The sequence below is a fragment of the Martes martes genome, assembly GCF_963455335.1.
Source record: "Martes martes genome assembly, chromosome: 16".
Classification (NCBI taxonomy): Eukaryota; Metazoa; Chordata; class Mammalia; order Carnivora; family Mustelidae; genus Martes; species Martes martes.
The window spans coordinates 27,340,270-27,359,564 of NC_137904.1; positions in this window are offsets into that span (position 1 = coordinate 27,340,270).

Sequence of the window (19,295 nt, forward strand, 5' to 3'; positions counted from 1 at the left end):
ACCTGACATCCAACATCTGGATGAAAAGTGAAAAATCATCATCGTCAAGGTGGGGTGTGGGGTTTTTTTGGTTTTTTGTTTGTTTGTTTTGTTTTGTTTTGTTTTCAGTACAAAGCTCTGGGTATTTAGAAATAGCTGAGTGATGGGCTGGCTGGTTGTGCTTTTTGTCCAGATGTTCAGCATTCCCTAGGTTCAGCCTGACAGCGGTTACTGTCAAGACAGGCTCCAGAGGAGGAGCCTAGGGGATGGTGAGAGAGAAGCGGTGGTAGTCCTGCCCTGTGGAACATTCTGCCCCCTGGCTCCCTCTGTCTTCACCACCTGCCCCCTCGGCTGGGAAAATGTGCTCTCCCCAGCCCCCGCACACAGCCTCCAGGTTGCACGGAGCTGAGAGACATTGACGTTCATACAACATCTTCTGCTGGGAATCAGCAGGCCCCACACAGAATTAGCTGGCATCTTACGCTCCTGGATTATGCAGGCAGCGAATTTGATTGAATCTGGCAACCAGATTTATGAATCAGTCGATATTTATTGCAGGGAGCAATCCATCTTCATGTCTGGTCTGTACACACAGAGCCCCACTCAGGGCGCACCCGAGGCCCTGGTGCTAAATGGTGGGAGCGTTCTCAGTGAACACATCTGAGGGAGGGGGCCACAGAGAGGGTTCTGACACCAATCAGAAGAGAGACAGGATATAATGTGGGGAAGTGTGACTGGGTAGGGGTGGCGGTGGCAGCTACCATATCCATCCCACGTTTGTCCCTGTCTGCCCTTCCCAACCTTCTCGCAATGCCCCACACCATCTAACAGAAGGCGACTAATGGTTGCATTATTTGAAGTCAAACAGGATGTAAAATTGTGATATAATGCATTCCAAAGTAAACTGAAAGAGAGAGAGAGAGAGAGAGTGTGTGTGTGTGTGTGTGTGTGTGTGTGCGTGTTCTAATTATCTACTTTAGTGCTCCCCCCCCCCCCACTGGTCCAGTTATTCAAGAAAATAACAACCTGAACTCCCAAGCTCAGTCTTGTGACGGACCAATCATAGAGCTGAGGGTGTAAGTCTGGCCAATGAATGGCCAGGGAAAAGGCTACTCGAGAGTCTCTTATTTGCATGCCTGCACTGATTGGCTAAACCACTGCCCCCTCTGGTGGAAAGCAAGCTCCCAGTTAAGGCAGAGGGAATCCAGTTATCAATCCATGTGATTAATTCGGCTTATTTTGAGGTCCAGGAAGGACGCTCTGTTACCCTTCTGAGCTTCTTAGCCTAATTGGAAGATGGGAGGGAGGGGCAGAATTTAAGATGTATGGGAAGAGAAGACGGAGGAGAGACTCCCAAAATCACCTTCTGCTGCCACTTTTGCAGCCCTAACTCTGCCTCCTGCCCCAAACACTTATTCCTTTGTCCCCATCTGCCAAGGCGACCCCCTAATGGAACTGTGACCGGAAGCCCACCCGTTCAAACCCTTCCCCACGTGGAGCTTCTTGCGAGAAATACAAGACACTTAGGGACACTGAGAAGGGAAACAGAAATGTTAGGAGGAGATTATAGTTCCCGCCAAATCACACAACAGAGCATCTACAGCAGGAAGGTGAGAGATCCCTGGCCCTTTGGCATGTCCTCAGCCTCCACACCTGGGATCAGGGAGGCTGCTGGCGCCTGGGGCCAGGGCCTGCTGGCGGGAGGGGCTGGGCTGGAGACTTGGGATCTGACTTGGGATCTGACACCATCTCCACCCATTCACAAGACCCGGCCCTGAGGTTGGGCTGGGGAGGGGGAGGGGGCTGCTTTCTTGCCTTACAGAGACAGTAAGTCCCTGGGAGGCCAGGGCAGGCAGGAGGGGAGCAGAGGCAGCTCAGAAACTAACTCCACAGATGGTACAGACAAGAAAAGGGCTGGGCCAGCCCACCTGATGGGAGGGAAATGGGAAGCACCCGGAGGAGATAAAAGATAACTGCCCCCACCCAAGGGCCCACCCAAGGGCCAAGGTACTCTTACCTGGCGCTCGCTCAACCTCTGGTCAATTACTTCACCCCCGAGACCCCTAGAAGATGAAGAATCGCCCCTTCTCAGACATCCCCCACTCCCCACCCCACACCCACCCCTGCCCAGAGCTAGTCAAACAGGACAACACCCACGAAGGGCTGGAATCTTCGGGACTCCAAGGACAGAATCACAACCCATGGGTAAACTGACAGGCACTCAGGCTTCCACTCAGTATGTAGAAGCTTTCTCTATTCAAAGAGTACAGCAATGGAAGCAGTTAAGGTAGTGATCGAGCACAGATCAAGCATTCAAGCCCAGTTTGGACCATCTGTTGTAGAGTATAATTTCTGGACACTTGCATGCACTGGATGAGAATTTTGGCATAATCTGTTGGCTGCCTCCAACTCTTTGATTCTGTGATTCATTCATTTAGCAAATGTTTATTGGTTACCCGCTAGCCCCAGCTTTGTCCCTAACTACTCATTTCCTCTCTCTAGCCAGTTTCTGTACATAAAGTGAGGGTGTTGGGCCAGTGGCCCTCTAAGGGCTCTTCCAGCTCTGACAGGCTGCCTTGTTCTAAATGCAATCACAAGGAACTACAAAAGCCCACCCTCCTGCCCTGAGGCTCCTTTCTCCCTCTTCCTCCTGCACAACCGATAACTTAGCAGAGTTGGGACAGAATGAACTTCTCCTGGCCTGGGATGCTGCGTGAAACAGATGGCCCTGTTGCCATGGAGACCAGGGGGCTATGTGTCCTGGGGGGCTGGGACTGGGTGGGGGCTAAGTCAGGCCCGGGTGATTTACTCCTGCAATAGCCCAGCCTGGAGTCTACAGGACTGTTAAACAGGAGTGGCTCTAGGCAATTGTTCAGCCAGACAAATCAGAAACCACTTAAGATGAAAGACCCAGAATATCTCTGCCCGTGGATGCCTGGTACATCCTGGTTCCCCACCCCCACTGCACAACTTTAGGCCAGTCAGGCCCTATCTGGCCCAGGAGATTTGACTCCGTCTTCCCACAGGCAAAGCTGGAGGAGCACACAGTCTGTCCTGAAGGACGGGGGATAGAGGCCGCTCGGGAAGGGACTCTCTGGGGACCGAGGGAGACGGACTTCTTAGGCTTGTTGGAAAAAAAGAGTTCTCTGCCAATCAGCCCTGTGCAACCATGGGAGGGCTGCCCCAGGAGGGAGCAAGCTCCCCACCCCTGGAAGCAATCAAATTGGGCTGAGAAGATCCTCTGTCAGAGACTCTCAGAACAACTTCCACATCAAGCAGGAGATTCTAAAGGCGGCTCTTCTAATTCCGAGATCTTGTGACACCAGAGGCAGCCGAATGGGACGGTCTCGAGCACACACTTTGGAGTCAGACAGACCTGGGCTCAGGTCCCAACTCGGCATCTTACTTACTGTGTGACCTTGAGCGAGTTAACTTTCCCTGAACATCTATTTCCTCGCCTGCGAAATGTGAGTCATAATACCGGCTTCATGGGATTTTGGTGGCGGGGGGGAGGATTAAAGCGAAACAAGGCATCTAAAGTGCTTAGAATAATATATTGCACATTTTAAGTACCCAATAAGTGGCGGTTATCATTATTAGTCTGTAATGAGTAAACCTACGCAGAAACGGGAGCTCCGCAGCTGTCTGGATTGGACTCAGCCAAGACGCCTGGCTCCTGATCTGCCATTCACCGTGTGATTGTGGGCAGATTTCTTTCTTTTCTTTTGTTTCTTGTTTCTTTTTTTTTTTTTTTTTTTTTGAGTATAGTCGACACACAATGTTACATTAGTGTCAAGTGTATGACATAGTGATTCAACATCTCTATATATTACGTTCTGCTCACCACACGCGTAGCTACCATCTGACCAATTTCTTAAAAGAAAAAAAAACTCTGTGCCTCAGTTTCCTCATCTGTAAAATGAGGCTAATAAGTTCTTACCTGAAGGGATTATTCTGAGGATTGAATTTGCAATCCATGTAAAGGGTTTAGAATAGAACTTAGCACAGAACAAGTGTCCCAGAACCTGTGTGCTCATGTCATTGTCCCTAGCATCCGGTCACCAGTCTCAGCTCTAGGTCACCTTCCCAAAGACTGGTTCTTGACCGGGCTTATTCAAAGATCAAAGTGGGGTTTTTTGGTTTGGGGTTTTGTTTTTTTGTTGGGAGGGTGAGAACATTTAAATTCTCCTGTTAGTAAATTTCAGTTATACACCAGAATGTTATCAACTACAGTTACGGTGTCACACATTAGATCCTCAGGCCTTAGTGATCTTATACCTGAAAGTCTGACCCTTTTACCAACCTCTTCCTATTTCCCCCACTCCTCAGTCCCTGCCAACAACCTTACTTTTTATTTCTATGGGCTCGATTTTTTTTTTTTTTAGATTCCACAGATGAGTGACGGCAAAGAGTATCTGTCTTTCTCTGTTTGGCTTATTTCACTTAGCATAATGCCCTATCTGAGGTGAGGGAATGTGTGTTGCTTAACTTGATGGAGGGAATCGGGTCACAATGTATATGTATATCACCATCATACCACTTTAAATATCTTATAATTTTGTCCATTATACATCAGTAAAGCTGGGGCAGTGGGGAAAGACAGACCTAAAAAACAATGGCGAGGATGCAGAGAAAATGGAACCTCTGTACACTCTTGGTGGGAATGTAAATTGGTGCAGCCACTATGGAAAACAGAAGGAAGATCCTCACAAAATTAAGACTACTCTACGATCTAGCCATCCCGCTTCTGGGTACAAAGCCAAAGGAAATGAAATCAGAATTTTGAAGAGATATTTGTACTCCCGTGGCCACTGCAGCATTATTGACAGTAAGCCAAGACACAGAAACAACTTAAGTGTCTACTGCGGGTGAGTGGATAAGGAAGATGTGGTACACATACACCACGGAATATTCATTGGCCTTAAAAAAGAACGAGATCTTGCTTGACCTTCGCGGCCACAGGATGGCATGTGAGGACATTATCCTAAGTTAGGTAAGTCAGACAGAGAAAGACAAGTACTGAATCCTCTCACTTACATGTGGAATTTTGAAAAGTTTCCTGTAGAAACTCCTTGGAGCATGAGGGTTGCCAGGGGCTGGGAGGTGGGGAAATGGGGAGATGTCGGCCAATGGGCACAGACTTCCAGTTACAAGGAAAATAAGCTCTGGTGACCGAATGTACAGCATGGGGACGACTGTATTAGCTGCAGAAAGAGTAGATCGTAAATGTTCTCACCATAAAAAGGAAATGGTAATTATGTGAGGGCATGGAGGTGTTTGCTAACCCTCCCGTAGTGATTGCTTCACCATATATCATGTATCAGACCATCACATTATATGCCTTAAACCTGCACAATATTATATGTCAATTAAATGTCAGTAAAGCAGGGGGGAGGAAACAAAGACCAAGTGAGCAAATGAGCCAGCTGTGAGGTGAACAGGAAATCCTCAATGACAAGAAGCGTCTGTGAGCCCCTGCCCTGTGCTGGCTGACAGGATGAACAGCAGCCGCTCTCGGAGGGCTTATGCGGGGTTCAGGCAACCAGCACCTTCAGGAAGGAGCGATCAAAGGGTCGTGATATCCCCGACGGTATAACCAGTCAGGCTTCCAGGAAGAGGTGAGAGTTGCATGAGGCATGAAGGAGGGGTGGAAATTTGGCAAGTGTCCACAAATGGAGGTGGGGGGGGGCTGGGGAGGGAGCATTCTGGAAAGGGGATCAGTGAGAGCCAAGACCCAGGGTAGCAGCACATGGCCCTTCTGGAAGACCATGAAGGACACACAAGGGTAGGCCCCAGGGTTCTCTACAGGACATTTCTGTGTGAGGAGGTCTCAACCTATCAGCGGTAATGCTATGGGCTAGAAATGCCTGGGGGCACTCACCTGGGCCTGGGTGAGCATCTTGCAGACGTCTCCCCTTTCCAAACCAACGTCATGACTAGATCAGCCCTTGTGGTTCTCATTACGGTTGCAAGATATGCTTCAGCAACAACCACCAGAAAACTTATAAAAAATGAAAAAAAAAAGGATTATTACTTATAATACTTGGAAATTACACAGCACACCTGGGGCCACACGGTGAAGTCACAGGTGGAGAGAGGCCACCTGGACCGGGCTTCTGTTTTCACTGGGGTCAAGGTTAGAGGCTGACCACCTCTCAGGCTCACTCTTTATTGGTGAATTTAAAATATACAGGCGGGAATTTAAAGCACAGAGAAGAGAAAAGACAAGTGGCCCCAATTGTCACTTATCAAAATCAGCCACAATCTCTAAAACAGAGAAGCCTCAGTTGGAGGAGGTGACCCGGCTCTTTATCCAGCCTGTGGCCAGCTAAATATTTATTCCAGATGGCGAGATCGCGGTCTTTGAAGTGGATGCTTTAGTAATCACAGCATAAGCCAGCCCTCGCATTACAAAAAAGAAAAAAGAAAAAATTGTGAAGGCTTCCACTACTGGCAACTTTGCCTGAAGATGGGGAGAGCAGAGAATTAGGAAACAAGGTTCAGGCTTGCAAGGGAAGGCAGGGATCTAGGTCCATTTCCTCCTAGTACTTGAATGACCTTGAGTAATTTATGGTTCTAAGCCTCAGTTTTCTTATCCTTACCAGGACACTAATACATGCCCCTAAGATGTAACACTAAGCTAACATGTATGCAGCACACGGAAGGCAATGGTACTCAGTGGGAACTATGGTTTGTCCTGTGAATGACGAAGAGTGAGGGAAGCTTTTTCCTGTTATATATTTTTTAATTCCAGTATAGTTAACAGTGTTGTATCAGTTTCAGATATAGAATATAGTGATTCATTGCTTCCATACCTTACTTATTGCGCTCATCACAATAAATGTACTCTTATTCCCCTTTACCTGTTTTACTCATTCCCCCCACTCACCTCCCCTCTGGCAACCATCAGTTTGTTATCTGTAGTTGAGAGTCTGTTTCTTGGTTTGCTTCCTTTGTCCTTTGTTCATTTTGTTTCTTAAATTCCACATAAGAGTGAAATCATATGGTATTTGTCTTTCTCTCACTTATTTTACTTAGCATTATGTCCTCTAGAGCCATTTATGTTGTTGCAAATCGCAAGATTTCATTCCTTTTTTTTACAACTGAGTAATATTCTAGTGTGCGTGTGTGTGTCCTTATCCATTCATCTGTCTGTGGACTTTTGGGCTGCTTCCATAATTTGGCTATTGTAAATAATGCTTCAATAAACATAGGGACACAGGGCACCTGGGTGGCTCAGATGGTTAAGCATCTGCCTACAGCTCAGGTCATGATCTCAGTGTCCTGGGATTGAGTCCCACATCAGGCTCCCTGCTCAGCGGGGAGTCTGCTCCTCCCTCTGCCTCTGCCTCTCTCCCTGTGTCTCTCATGAATAAACAAATTTTTTTAAAAATCTTTTAAAAAATAAATAAAATAAACATAGGGGTGCATATATCTTTTCAAATTAATATTTTCATATTCCTTGGGTAAATACCCAGTAGTGGAATTACTGGATCCTATAGTAATACTATTTTTTTAATTTTTTGAGGAACCTTCATGCTGTTCTCCACAGTGGCAGCACCAGTTTGAATTCCCAGCAAATTGATGAGGGTTCCTTTTTCTCCACATCCTCACCAACACTTCATTTCTTGTGTTTTCTGTTTTAGGCATTCTGACAGGTGTAAGGTAGTATCTCATTGGGTTTTGATTTGCATTTCCCTGCTGATGAGTGATGCTGAGCATCTTTCCGTGTGTCTGTTGGCCATCTATCTATCTGTCTTCTTTGGAGAAGTGTGTGTTGATCTCATCTTCCCGCTTTTAATTGGATTATTTATTTTTTTCGTGCTGAGTTGTATTGATATATTTGGATACTAACACTTTATTGGATATGTCATTTGCAAATATCTTCTCCCATTCAGTAGGTTGTTTTCTTTTTCTTGACCTTTCCCTTGGCTGAGCAGAAGCTTTTTATGTTGATGTAGTCCCATTTTTCCCAATATGTTTTAAGGAAATTAGTCATTGCACAGTAGGAAGGATGGATTGGAGTGGGGCAAGGGGAAAGTCTAAGAACCAGATTTTGAGATCGTGGTTCACGAGTAATGTAATGCTGCTTCAAAATTTAGTGGAGAAAATACAGACTGATAGGAGGAAAAAGAAAAGGACCCAGCAGAGCAGAAATTGGCAAATAATGAAGAGCAAGTACTCACCAGTGACATCACACTTTTAAGAAAGGGAGGGGGATTAAGAGAACAGGAGAAGAAAGGACTGATGGGAAAAAGGGTGAATAGTTCCACATTGGAAACCCTGATCTTCACAAAATGCGAATGTTCTATATTCAGTCAACAAACATATGTTGAGCCTACAGTGTGCACTGAGAAATATAAATATAAACAGACATGGTTCCTGCCCCGGGGACTTTATGGTATCAGTGGGGGAAGCAAAGACATCAACAAATGCACACAATGATGTAGAACAGATGCTTTTATCCACAGTAGCAGTCCAAGTAGACCGAAGAACAAAAAGGTGATTGATTTCACCAGACTTCAAGGAGGAAGTTACTCAAGGACTGTGTAAATGTTCTCCAGGAAGACTGTGGGGGAAAACATACTCCATATGGAGGCAAAGCCTGAGGAAAATACCAGTGAGTGAAACATGACATGTTCTAGACTTAGAAGTCACTCTGATACTTGGGACTGTCAGATCCAGAACTGAGGCTGCAGATGCCTATGGACACCGTGGCTTGGAGAGCAGTGTGGGCCATAAAAGGGAAAGAGGGAAGCATCAAGAAGAATGTTGTGTTGGGGGGATTGGAACCCTACTGGGCGTTCAGGATATGGGTCTCCTGTCAGAGGAGCATTCAAACAGGAAGAATTAAGGACAATTCTTCCTTTAAGGTCAAAAGGAAGGAAGAAAGAGAAGATAAATCATGTTGAAGTAAAGAGTGGTGAACTGACTTGCCTAGGAGGTCCACCCTTGACTTTCCCAGAAAATCAGAGCCAAGAGCATTAGTGTTTTTTTTTTAAAGATTTTATTTATTTATCTGACAGACAGAGATCACAAGTAGGCAGAGAGGCAGGCAGAGAGAGGAAGGGAAGCAGGCCCCCCGCCGAGCAGACAGCCCGATGTGGGGCTCAATTCAAGGACCCCAGGATCACGACCTGAGCTGAAGGCAGAGGCTTTAACTGACTGAGCCACCCAGGCTCCCCAAGAGCATTAGTTTAAACAAAAAAGTAGGGATTGGGGGAGGGTCCGTAGGTTGAAGAAGGGAAAAAAAAGAGCACAATTACTAATATCAGAGACTTAAGGGGGACTATTGAAAGAGGGACTATTACTACATTTTCCACAGACATTAGAAGGGTAATAAGAACATTATGAACAACTTTAGACAAACTGGACACATTCCTTGAAAAATACAGGTTACTAAAACTGACACAAGATAAAATAGAAAAACTTAAATAGCCTTTTATCTACTAAATAAAGTTAATTTGTTATCAAAAACCTTCCCACAAGCAAAACTCCATAACTGGAGGTTTTCACTATGAATTTGACCAAACATTTAAGAAAGAAATAATATTAATCCTATACAAACTCAGAAAAATAGAGGAACATAAACATTCCCAACTTGATTCATGGTGCTAGACTAACCCTGATACTAAAACCAGACAAAAACATTACAAAAGGAAAAAAAAGAAAAAAGAAAGACAAACCAATATCTCTCATGAACATAGATCCTTAACAGATTATTAGCAAATAAAACCAGGAATACACAGAAAGATACATCACGAGCAAGTAGGTTTATCCTAGGAATGCAAGATTGTTTGAACACTCAAACTCATTAATGTGATTCACTACATTAACAGCATAAAGAAGAAAAACCATGACTGTTTTTATAAAATCTAATACCTGTTCATCTTTTTTTTTTAAATCAGAAAAAATTAGGAGGAGAAGGAATTTCTTCAACCTGATAAAGTACATCTATGAAAAACTATAGCTAACACTATATTTAGTAGAGTTAATATACATTCTCCCTAAGATTAAGAACAAAGCAAAGATGTGCACTCTCACTACATTCATTTAATGTTTCATTGGAGGTTTTGGCCAAGGCAATAAAGCAAGATAAAGAAATAAAAGGCACAGAGATCAGAAAGGAAGAACTAAAATTTTATGTACAAGTGATATGATTTTTTTTTTTTATGTAGAAAATCCCAAGTAACCTACAAAACCTACAAAATAGCAACTAGGTGGAATAAATGAATTTAGCAAAGTCACAAGGTAAGGGCACCTGGGTGGCTCAGTAGGTTAAGCGGCTACCTTCAGCTCTGCTCATGATCCCAGGGTCCTGGGATCAAGCCCCCTTCAGGGAGTCTGCTTCTGCCTCTTCCCCTGCTTGTATTCTCTCTCTAGCTCTCTCTCACTCTCTCAAATAAATAAATAAAACCTTAAAAAAGAAACACAAGATAAAAGAGCAATACTCACAAATCAATTATATTCCCACATACTAGCCACAAACCACTGGACGAAGACATTTTTTAAAAATTTCATTTACAATACAGCAAAAAAAAAATTTTTTTTAAATACTTAAAAATAGATTTAACAAAAGATGTACCAGAACTATATGAAAACTGCTTAAAAAGTACTGAGATACATTTAGGAAGCCTTAAATAAATGTTTCTGTCTTCTGGGAAGATTCAATACTGTTCAAACATCAATTCTGTCCAATTTGATCTACATGTGCAAACACAATCCTAATCCCATTTTCCAGCAGGCTTTATTTGAGTTGATAGACTTATTCTAAAATTTATATGGAAATGCAAAGGACCTAGAATATCCAAGGCAATCTTGATAAAGAAAAACAAAGTCAGAGGACTTAATACTGCCTAACTTCAAGGCTTGTTATAAAGCTGGTAAACTGTCTTGGAGACAGGATGGTAGTGTAAAGAAATAAGTGTAATTCAATAGAACACAACAGAGAGTCCAGAAATAGACTGACATGCATATGACCATTTGATTTTCAATGAGGAGCCAAAAAGATTCTATGGATAAAACAGTCTTTTCAACAGGTGTGGTTGGTCCAATTGGCTAATAATACGGAGAAACGTGAACTCTGATCCTTACCTCACAAAATATGCAAAATTTAATTTGAGGTGAATGACAGATTTAAAGGTAAAGGGTAAAACTATAAAGCTTCTAGAATAAAACATAGGAGAGTATTTTCATGACCTACAGATGGGCAAAGGTTTTTTAGGCAGGAAACAAAAAATAATAATTATCAAAGGAAAAAAATCACCATTTAGATTTTATAAAAATTAAAAACTTCTCATCAAATACCTCATTAAGAAAATGATAGTGTGCAATGACTGCACACAGCGGCCTCCTCAGTGGTGTACAGAGCCTGTTGCTGCATAGGGGTTGTCCTAAGGGACCTTGGAGACCACACTTTCCAGTGAACATGTCTGATCTCACGCTGTCTCCCAGTCTAGGCTCCAGTCAGGTGTTTGGGGTGTCTTTGGAAAGCCCCAGGGCACAGTGACCATGGTCCACACTCGCCAAGTCATCATGTCCTTCCACGCCAAGCTGCTGAACAAGAAACATGTGGCTGAAGCCCTTCACAGAGCCAAGTTCAAGTTCCCCGGTGGCCAGGTGACCCCACATCTCCAAGATGTGGGGATTTACCAAGTTTGATACGGATGAATTTGGAGATATGGCAGCTGAAAAGCAGTGTATCCTGGTTGGCTGTGAGGTTAAATACTTTCCTAATTGTGGCTCCCCTTGGACAAATGGTGAGTCGTGCACTCCTGACAGCTTCTGCATCGTGCCCTCCTTACTCACGCCCCACCAATAAAGCCTACTTCCTATCCAAGAAAGAAAAGGGATAATAAGTCACAGACTAGGGGGAAATATTTGCAAAACATGTCCATTAAAGAAATTATATCAAGTGTATATAAGGAACAAAAACACAATAAAAACACAAACGACCCGATAAAGAGAAGGGCAAAATATTTGAACAGACATTTCAAAATAAGGTGGCTGTACTAAAGGTATCCTGCCCTATGGCCCAGCATTTCCACTTTGAGGTATTTACCCAAAAGAAAAGAAAATATATATCTACAAAAATACTTTTACAAGTATATTCACAGTAGCCCCTAACTGGAAACAACCCCACACAATGGGGGAAAATGGAAAAACTAATTGTTACCACTACTCAGTGATACAAAAGGAACAAAGTGGCAACACATGCAGGAAAATGGGTGAATTCCCAAAACATGAAGAGTACATACTATTTGGTTCCATTTACATGAAATCTTAGAAAGGTTTTTTTAAAAAAATGAAAACTGATTGCTGCAAGATAAGATCCGTGATTGACTGGAAAGGGGCATGAGGAGACTTTCTCTGTGATAGAAATGTTCCATATCTTGGTAGGGATTTGGGTTACACACGTGTAAGCAGTTGTCAAATCTTCTGGAAGAATATACTTATATACTTATAATCTGCATTTTTTAACCATTTCACTGATACAAATTTAACACACCTGACACCCTAACACACACACACACACACACACACACACACAAAGAACCACTAGCAAACACTGAATTCTGCTTCATGATATACATGATGAAGTGTTTGGAGTAACGTATACTGATGGTCTGTGTCTTACTTTACAGTATACCAAAAATAAGATGATTGAGGCGTAGACATATGGATAGGAGACAGAGCAAAATGTTCACATTTGTAGACTCTACATGCTGAGTACTCAATGGCGAGTACTCAGAGTTCTTTTCAGATTTAAAATTTCATAATAAATGTTTGGGGGAAAGGGGAGTCCAAAGAGGGGATGCAAAGCTGGTCAAGAATGGAAAAAACTCAGAATAGCCTTGGGGTGAGAGCAGGAAGGAGTGGTCAGGGTTTTATGCATGAAATAAGGGTTCAGCTAGGCTTCTACAGCTCTTGTGCGTCAGAACGTCAGTCAGCATGAGTCCCAGCAGTTCTGTCAACAGTCATGCCCAGCCGGCCTGATCACACCTATCAAATAGGACATCTGAAGGACAGCATGGTGCCATCCACATTTTCCATCTCCCAATGAGTGTCCTCCCCCTAGGACTGGAGGTTCCCCAGGGCAGGGACTAGGTCTCCCCCATCAGACTAAGTGCTTACTTTAAATAGGACCTTGGTCTTCCCCCCATCACACCAGGAGCTTCCTTAGGCTAGAAGTTGTCTTTTCCATCAGCTTGGGAATGCTCTTAGCATGGGAACTAACTCCACCAGAAGTCCTCCCTGGATGTACCTACCATTTGATAGGGGATTTTCAGAGGCCTGCCGGTGGTTTCTTGTGTTTCCCCCCATGATTCCCACTTGGGCTGTGCAGGCTGAGCGCACACAGCAGAGAGTGAGGAAGGCGTGATTGACAGTATCCAAGCAGGAACGCTCTAACTTCAATCATCCCAGAAGCCGACACTCGCTTACATTTAGCCAGGGAAAAGCAACATTAATTCAGGGTAGTGATTGAGACTCTACACGCCCCGAAGTGAAGAAATTCTAACTTGAGGTTCCCCCAGCAACTGTAGCTGGGCAACGTCACCCCCAGGCATTGGCAGCAGGTCACAGAGCTCAACAGCTTATTGGGCAGTTGGAAGCATGTCCGCCCTCACACACCTGGGCTCACAGGAGTTAGCGAGGGGGTGCCCAGATATCCAGAGAAAGGAGGATGGTGCAGAGGCCCCAGGAAGAAGAACAGACAGGAAAAGAAAGAGGAGGAAGAGCCAAAGTATTTTCTCTGCTTCTCTTCTTTAGAGGACTCCATGAGACAACTAGTATATCTCCCCCTTATCTCATTCTCTCTCCCTCTCTTCCTGCGCACCCCACCCCCGCCACTGTCTCATAAATATACAGATGCACAGCTTAAAGTATGACTCATGCTCTCCAGGGTAAGTTCCCTAGCAACTGATGACACATTTCCAAGGGGTTCCATGATTGGACAACAGACACCTAGCTGAGAAATGGAACAAACTTGGTTATTGTATGGGATACAGGATCTATTCATCTCCCATCCTTCAAGCCTGTTTCTCCCAGAGCCTTCCCCAACCTCAGACCCCTATAAGTTTGATTAGCTTCCAGATTTTCTTTGGGACTCAGTTTCTAATGTGATAATACAGCTTGTTTTTATTATTCTGGGTGAGATGGAGAGAGGGCCATTAAGCTAGGCCATGAGAACTAATCTCCTATTTTCTATGTCAGAGTTTTTCAGTGTCATCCTGTGTTGCTTCCAGCCATAGGAGACTAAATAACCTAAGAGGTCTTTTTTACAAAATGACTAGCTCCTGCAGAAACAGACTTAAGTGCATTTCTAGGGTCAACATAAGTAAGAGAAATATGTAATAGTCCCATCCATCCCTCCAAAATTACTGAAACTAGGGCAAGGAGTAATAAGAAGCAAGGTAACTCAAAAGATAGGTGTTAGAACAAGACAAAGATACTTACTTTCACCACTGCTATTTAAACTACTAGAGCAATTAGACAAGAAAAATAAATAAAAAGCATCCATGTTGGAAGCATGAAGCAAAACTACTTATGTTTATAGATGACATGATCCTATACGTATAAAATCCCAAATAAGTCACAAGGAAGCTGTTAGAGCTAGCAATTTAGCAAAGTTGTACGGTGTAAGATCATTTGTGTTTCTATGTACTGGCAATATAAGGAAGTTAAGAGAACAAAAAGATTTATAATTGCATCTAAGAAAATAAAACATTTAGGAACAGACTTAACCAAGGAGATAAAAGACTCATACATTGAAAACCACAAAAATGGTCAAAAGAAATTAAAGAAGACCTAACTAAATGGAAACTTAAGGGAGCAAAATTTACCACCCCATAAGGTATCTCTTTGGCATGTGGCTTATTTTAGGTTGATTATTTTTAAGAAATAGGAGACTCAAGAAGTTTTTCTTTATTGCCTCCCCTCTAGCTCCCTAAAAGAAATTTACACAGAGAACCTGTTCCAGGAAGGGAGCTATCACCATAGACAACTACAGTATAATGTGAACTAGGTGTGGTAGACAGGAAGGAATCCAACAAAGTCATGTTAAAATTCCTCTGTGTCCCATTGTTTCTGCACGATCCAGCAAATATTTGTTTACCAAATATTTACTCCTTTTCATGCTCCTGTGAATTGTCTTCCTTCTCTTCCAGACCCATACCCCCTTCTCCTTAGCTCTAGATGGCATACAAGCCCCAATTGCCCGACTGCCTGGAGGCCTCATATTCTTATGGAGCTCCTGTAAGTGCATGATTAAACCTGATTTTCTCCTGTAGTCTATTCATATCAATTTAATTCTTAGACCAGCCAAAAGAACCTCAAAGGTAGAGGAAAATTTTCCCTCCCCAACAAAACGCATCACATATTCATAGGTAAGAAGACCATATTGTTAAGGTGCCTATACTAACTGATTCAACGCAATCCTTATCAAAATTCCAATCGCCTTTTTTTTTTTTTTCTGAAATATAGAAGCCAATCTTTAAATTCATGTGGAGATGTAAGGGGACCCTGAACAGCCAAAACAATCTCGATAAATAATAACAAAGTCAGAGGACTCATAATTCCTCAATATCAAAACTCACTACAAAGCCATAATAAGCAAGAATATGGTTACTGGCATCGAAAGGCATTATCAAAAAATTGAAAAGACAACCCAAAGAATGAGAGAAATTACTTGCACATCATTTGACCTCAGATATTGGAATTACCCCACTAGAGTGTAAGCTGCATGAAAGCAGGTGTTTTTATATATTTTCCTTACTGCTGAACCCCCAACTTCTCCAACAGAAACTGGCACATAGTAGGCACTAAATAAATACTTGATGGACAGTCAGATAGAAAAATAAAATGAATATGAATAAATGTTTAAAGGAAACTTGCACATTAAGGCTTTTTAAGACACTTACCGAAGGTCACACAGCTAAAAAGTGGCAGAATCCAGGACTCAGTCCAGGAGTGTCTGACACCAACACTGGGTCCTTAACCTCTATGTGATTATTCTGCTTCCCCAGCAACCCAAGGTAAACCAAGGTTTGTTTTTTTAAAGGGAGACAGGAGAGTGGAAGTTTTCAGGCCATGTCCAACTTGAGTTGTTTCTTAGTTAGGATTCCATCTGGACTCCCTCTCAACACCTACTTGCCTTTCGAAGAAAACATTTCCCAGGAAATAGGCACCCCATGTCTTTCCATACATGTGAATAGAGTGGGAGGAAGGGAGAGTTGTTGAGGGTTTTTTCTTTATTTCTTTCTTTTCTCCTTTTTTTTGTTTTTTTGGTTTTTGTTTTTTGTTTTTGGAAACTGTCCGGGGGATGTGGTGCTGCTACTGGTGGTGGCAACTGCCACAATCAGAGCTGTTTCGAAGCAAAGAACTAATTTACTGCATGAGTGACTTTAGCTCAAAAGAAGAAATAAGGACGATCAGGCGTCCTAAGGGAGCAGAATAATAGGGTAATTTACACGGGGAGATGAGGGAGATGGGAGAAACACGCAGGGTAATTCTTCTGTATAATCTTTATTTTATATTTTTGCCCTTTTTCCCTTTGCCTCTCTGGGGACAAAGCCTCAGCTCAGAGATGCTTCCTGGTCATCCTCAGGGTTGATATCTGAAAAAAAATGAAAGGGCAAGGGAGAGGAGGCTTCTCAGACTGAGGAAGAGAAGGTCGAGAGGTGGTTTCATGGCTGTTCTCTAAAGCCAGCTTCTACTGGGAGGATGGTCTGTGGGAGGCTCTCATTAAGCCTTGTGGTTGGTGAGGGATTACAAAGGACAGCTTCAGATGTCTGAGTGCTGCGTACAAAGGACCTGCTATCCGTACCACCAGCTTGGGCTGGCCACAAGCTAAGAGCTCACTATTACCCCTGTTATAGCCTGAATGTCTGTGTCCACCCTAAATTCATATGTTGAAATCCTAGCCTTGAGTGTGATGGTATTAGGAAGTGGGGGCCTTTGGGATGTAATTAAGTCATGAAAGTAGAACGTTCATGAATGAGATTAGTTCTCCTACGAAGGAGTTGGTAGAGATCTCTCTCACACTCTCTCTACTATGTGAGGACATAAGAAGTGGATAGTCTACAACCCACAAGGGGGCTTTTACCAGAATCCAACCATACTGGCGATTTGATGTCAGACATCCAGACTCCAAAACGGCGAGAAATAAGTTTTTGTTGTTTATGTCATCCTGATCTATGGTAATTTATTGTAGCACCCCAAATTGACCGAGACCACCTCAGATTCTTATTTTCCCAGCACAGAGAAGACAAGAGCTGGAAGGACCCTTGGACAGCATTTAGTCCAAGACACACATAATCCACATCAAAGAAACCACCAAGGCTCGGGTTCCAGGACTTACGTCAGTACATACTAGTTAGCCTTGGGCTTTCTCGTGGGGAAAGTCAAGATTGTCATCTTCGCTGGCATCTGTGAGGATCAAATGAGATGGTGCCTGACAAAGCACTTTGTAAACTACACAGTACCCCATGAATGTGAGGTATTGTTGTTATCTGTCAATGAATGAAGCTCAGTCCCAGAGGGGTTAAGCGACTCATCCAAAGTCACACTGCAAGTAAATGCAGAACAAGGGCTTGAGCACATGTCGCCTCCAGAGACATTGTGGTATAGCGGTTAACGGTATAGACTTTGGAGCAGGCTGCCCAGTCTGCCATTTGCCACTTAGAGTAAGTTGGTTAACGTCCCTGTATTTTGATTTTCCCATTTGTCAAGTGGGGATAATAATAGGACTGACCTCTTAGAGATGTGTGAATGTATGAGTTAATACATGTGAAGAACTTAGAACAATGCCCACAAATGGCATCTAGTAAGTGCCAGCTATCATGACCATTCAGGGGATATGGGCTAAACCCAGGAGATTTTAAATTATGTGGGGATTCCCCTTGTGGAAGCTCTCCAAGCCCAAGAATGAAGAAGTGAGAGTCATGTTCAGCAATAGGTATTCAGGTTAGGCTGAAGTAGAGCTTCCGGTCTAGTAGATCAACAAGGTCCTTCCTTGGTGTCAGGGGACCTGAGTTCTGGTCCCAGCTCTCCACCTGAGGCAATCTTTCTGAGGCTCAAGCATCTTGTCTGTAAAATGAAACTGATAGTTCTTTCCCAATTTATCCATACTATAGGGCTCTGCTTACAGCCAAGTGGAAAGATTCATCAACTACAAAGTTCTGCAGCCATATTAAGATTATTCCTGGCAGTATAGATCACTGAAATAACTGTTGCAGGAGAGAGGAGGGAAGGGTATGACTTTTCCCACCTCTGAAAAAATACGAACAAGAGCCAGCTTACAGAATATCGGGTTGCCATCTGACAGGGGAAGGATGCTCAGGGTCCTCTGTGGCATAAGCCTGGTCAGGGTCCTCCCCAGAATACACACAAGGGAGGCAGAAGAGGGTAAGTCAGCTACCTGTCCCACACCAGCCTCCACATCCTACAACATTCACAGATATGAAACCAAGCTAATTATATATCTCTACATCTTTCAAAGTCCCATATCTCACGCCACCCCTCCTTCAGAAAGACTGCCTAGAGTCCCCCAGCAAGTGATCCTCACCTCTTTCTGCAGGATAGTTCTGCTGCTTATATAAATGGCTAAATCTCAATTAACTGGGCGTGGAAGGAAGCCACAGACAGAGCTGAGTTACAAATGAAACTGCAGTCAACCCTCCATCACATGTTATCTGTGGGTAAGGGAACACTGGACCCAGAGGTACTCACTTCTCAGAAGGGGCTTGGAAGTTGGGGGTTAGGGGTAATGAATGCAATGGCAGAAAGGAGTTAACCTTGGAATCGGAAAGCTTGGAGCAGGGATGGGGAAGATGAGGTGGGCTCTTCCAGTTGGGACATAGGTAGGAGCTTGGATATGACCCTCCAACAAGGAATCACAGACATTCTCCCTTCACAAAAGAGGTCTTAATATGCACTACTCACCTCTTCTAGGTCCCTTTGTGGGAGTTAAGCACATCCCAGTTCTTAAAGTATTTTAGCCACAGATAATGTATTAGCCCCCAGATAATGACATGGCAATAGTCTTACTGTTATACATCCCCTATTACATAGTCTTATTGTTATACATAGTCTTATTGTTATACATCCCCTATTACATTATCACTTATTTGTTACTTTTACAACTCCCCCACCCATCAGATTGGGAATGCTTTGAGGGAAGGCATTGTGTCTAATTCACTTTACACTCCTGTGTCCAGAGCTTGGCATACCATAGGTGCTCATCAAATTTTGTTGAAAGCATGTTTGTTGAATTTAGAGATTAGAATGTATCACTCGTTGTTAGAGACATTTCTGGA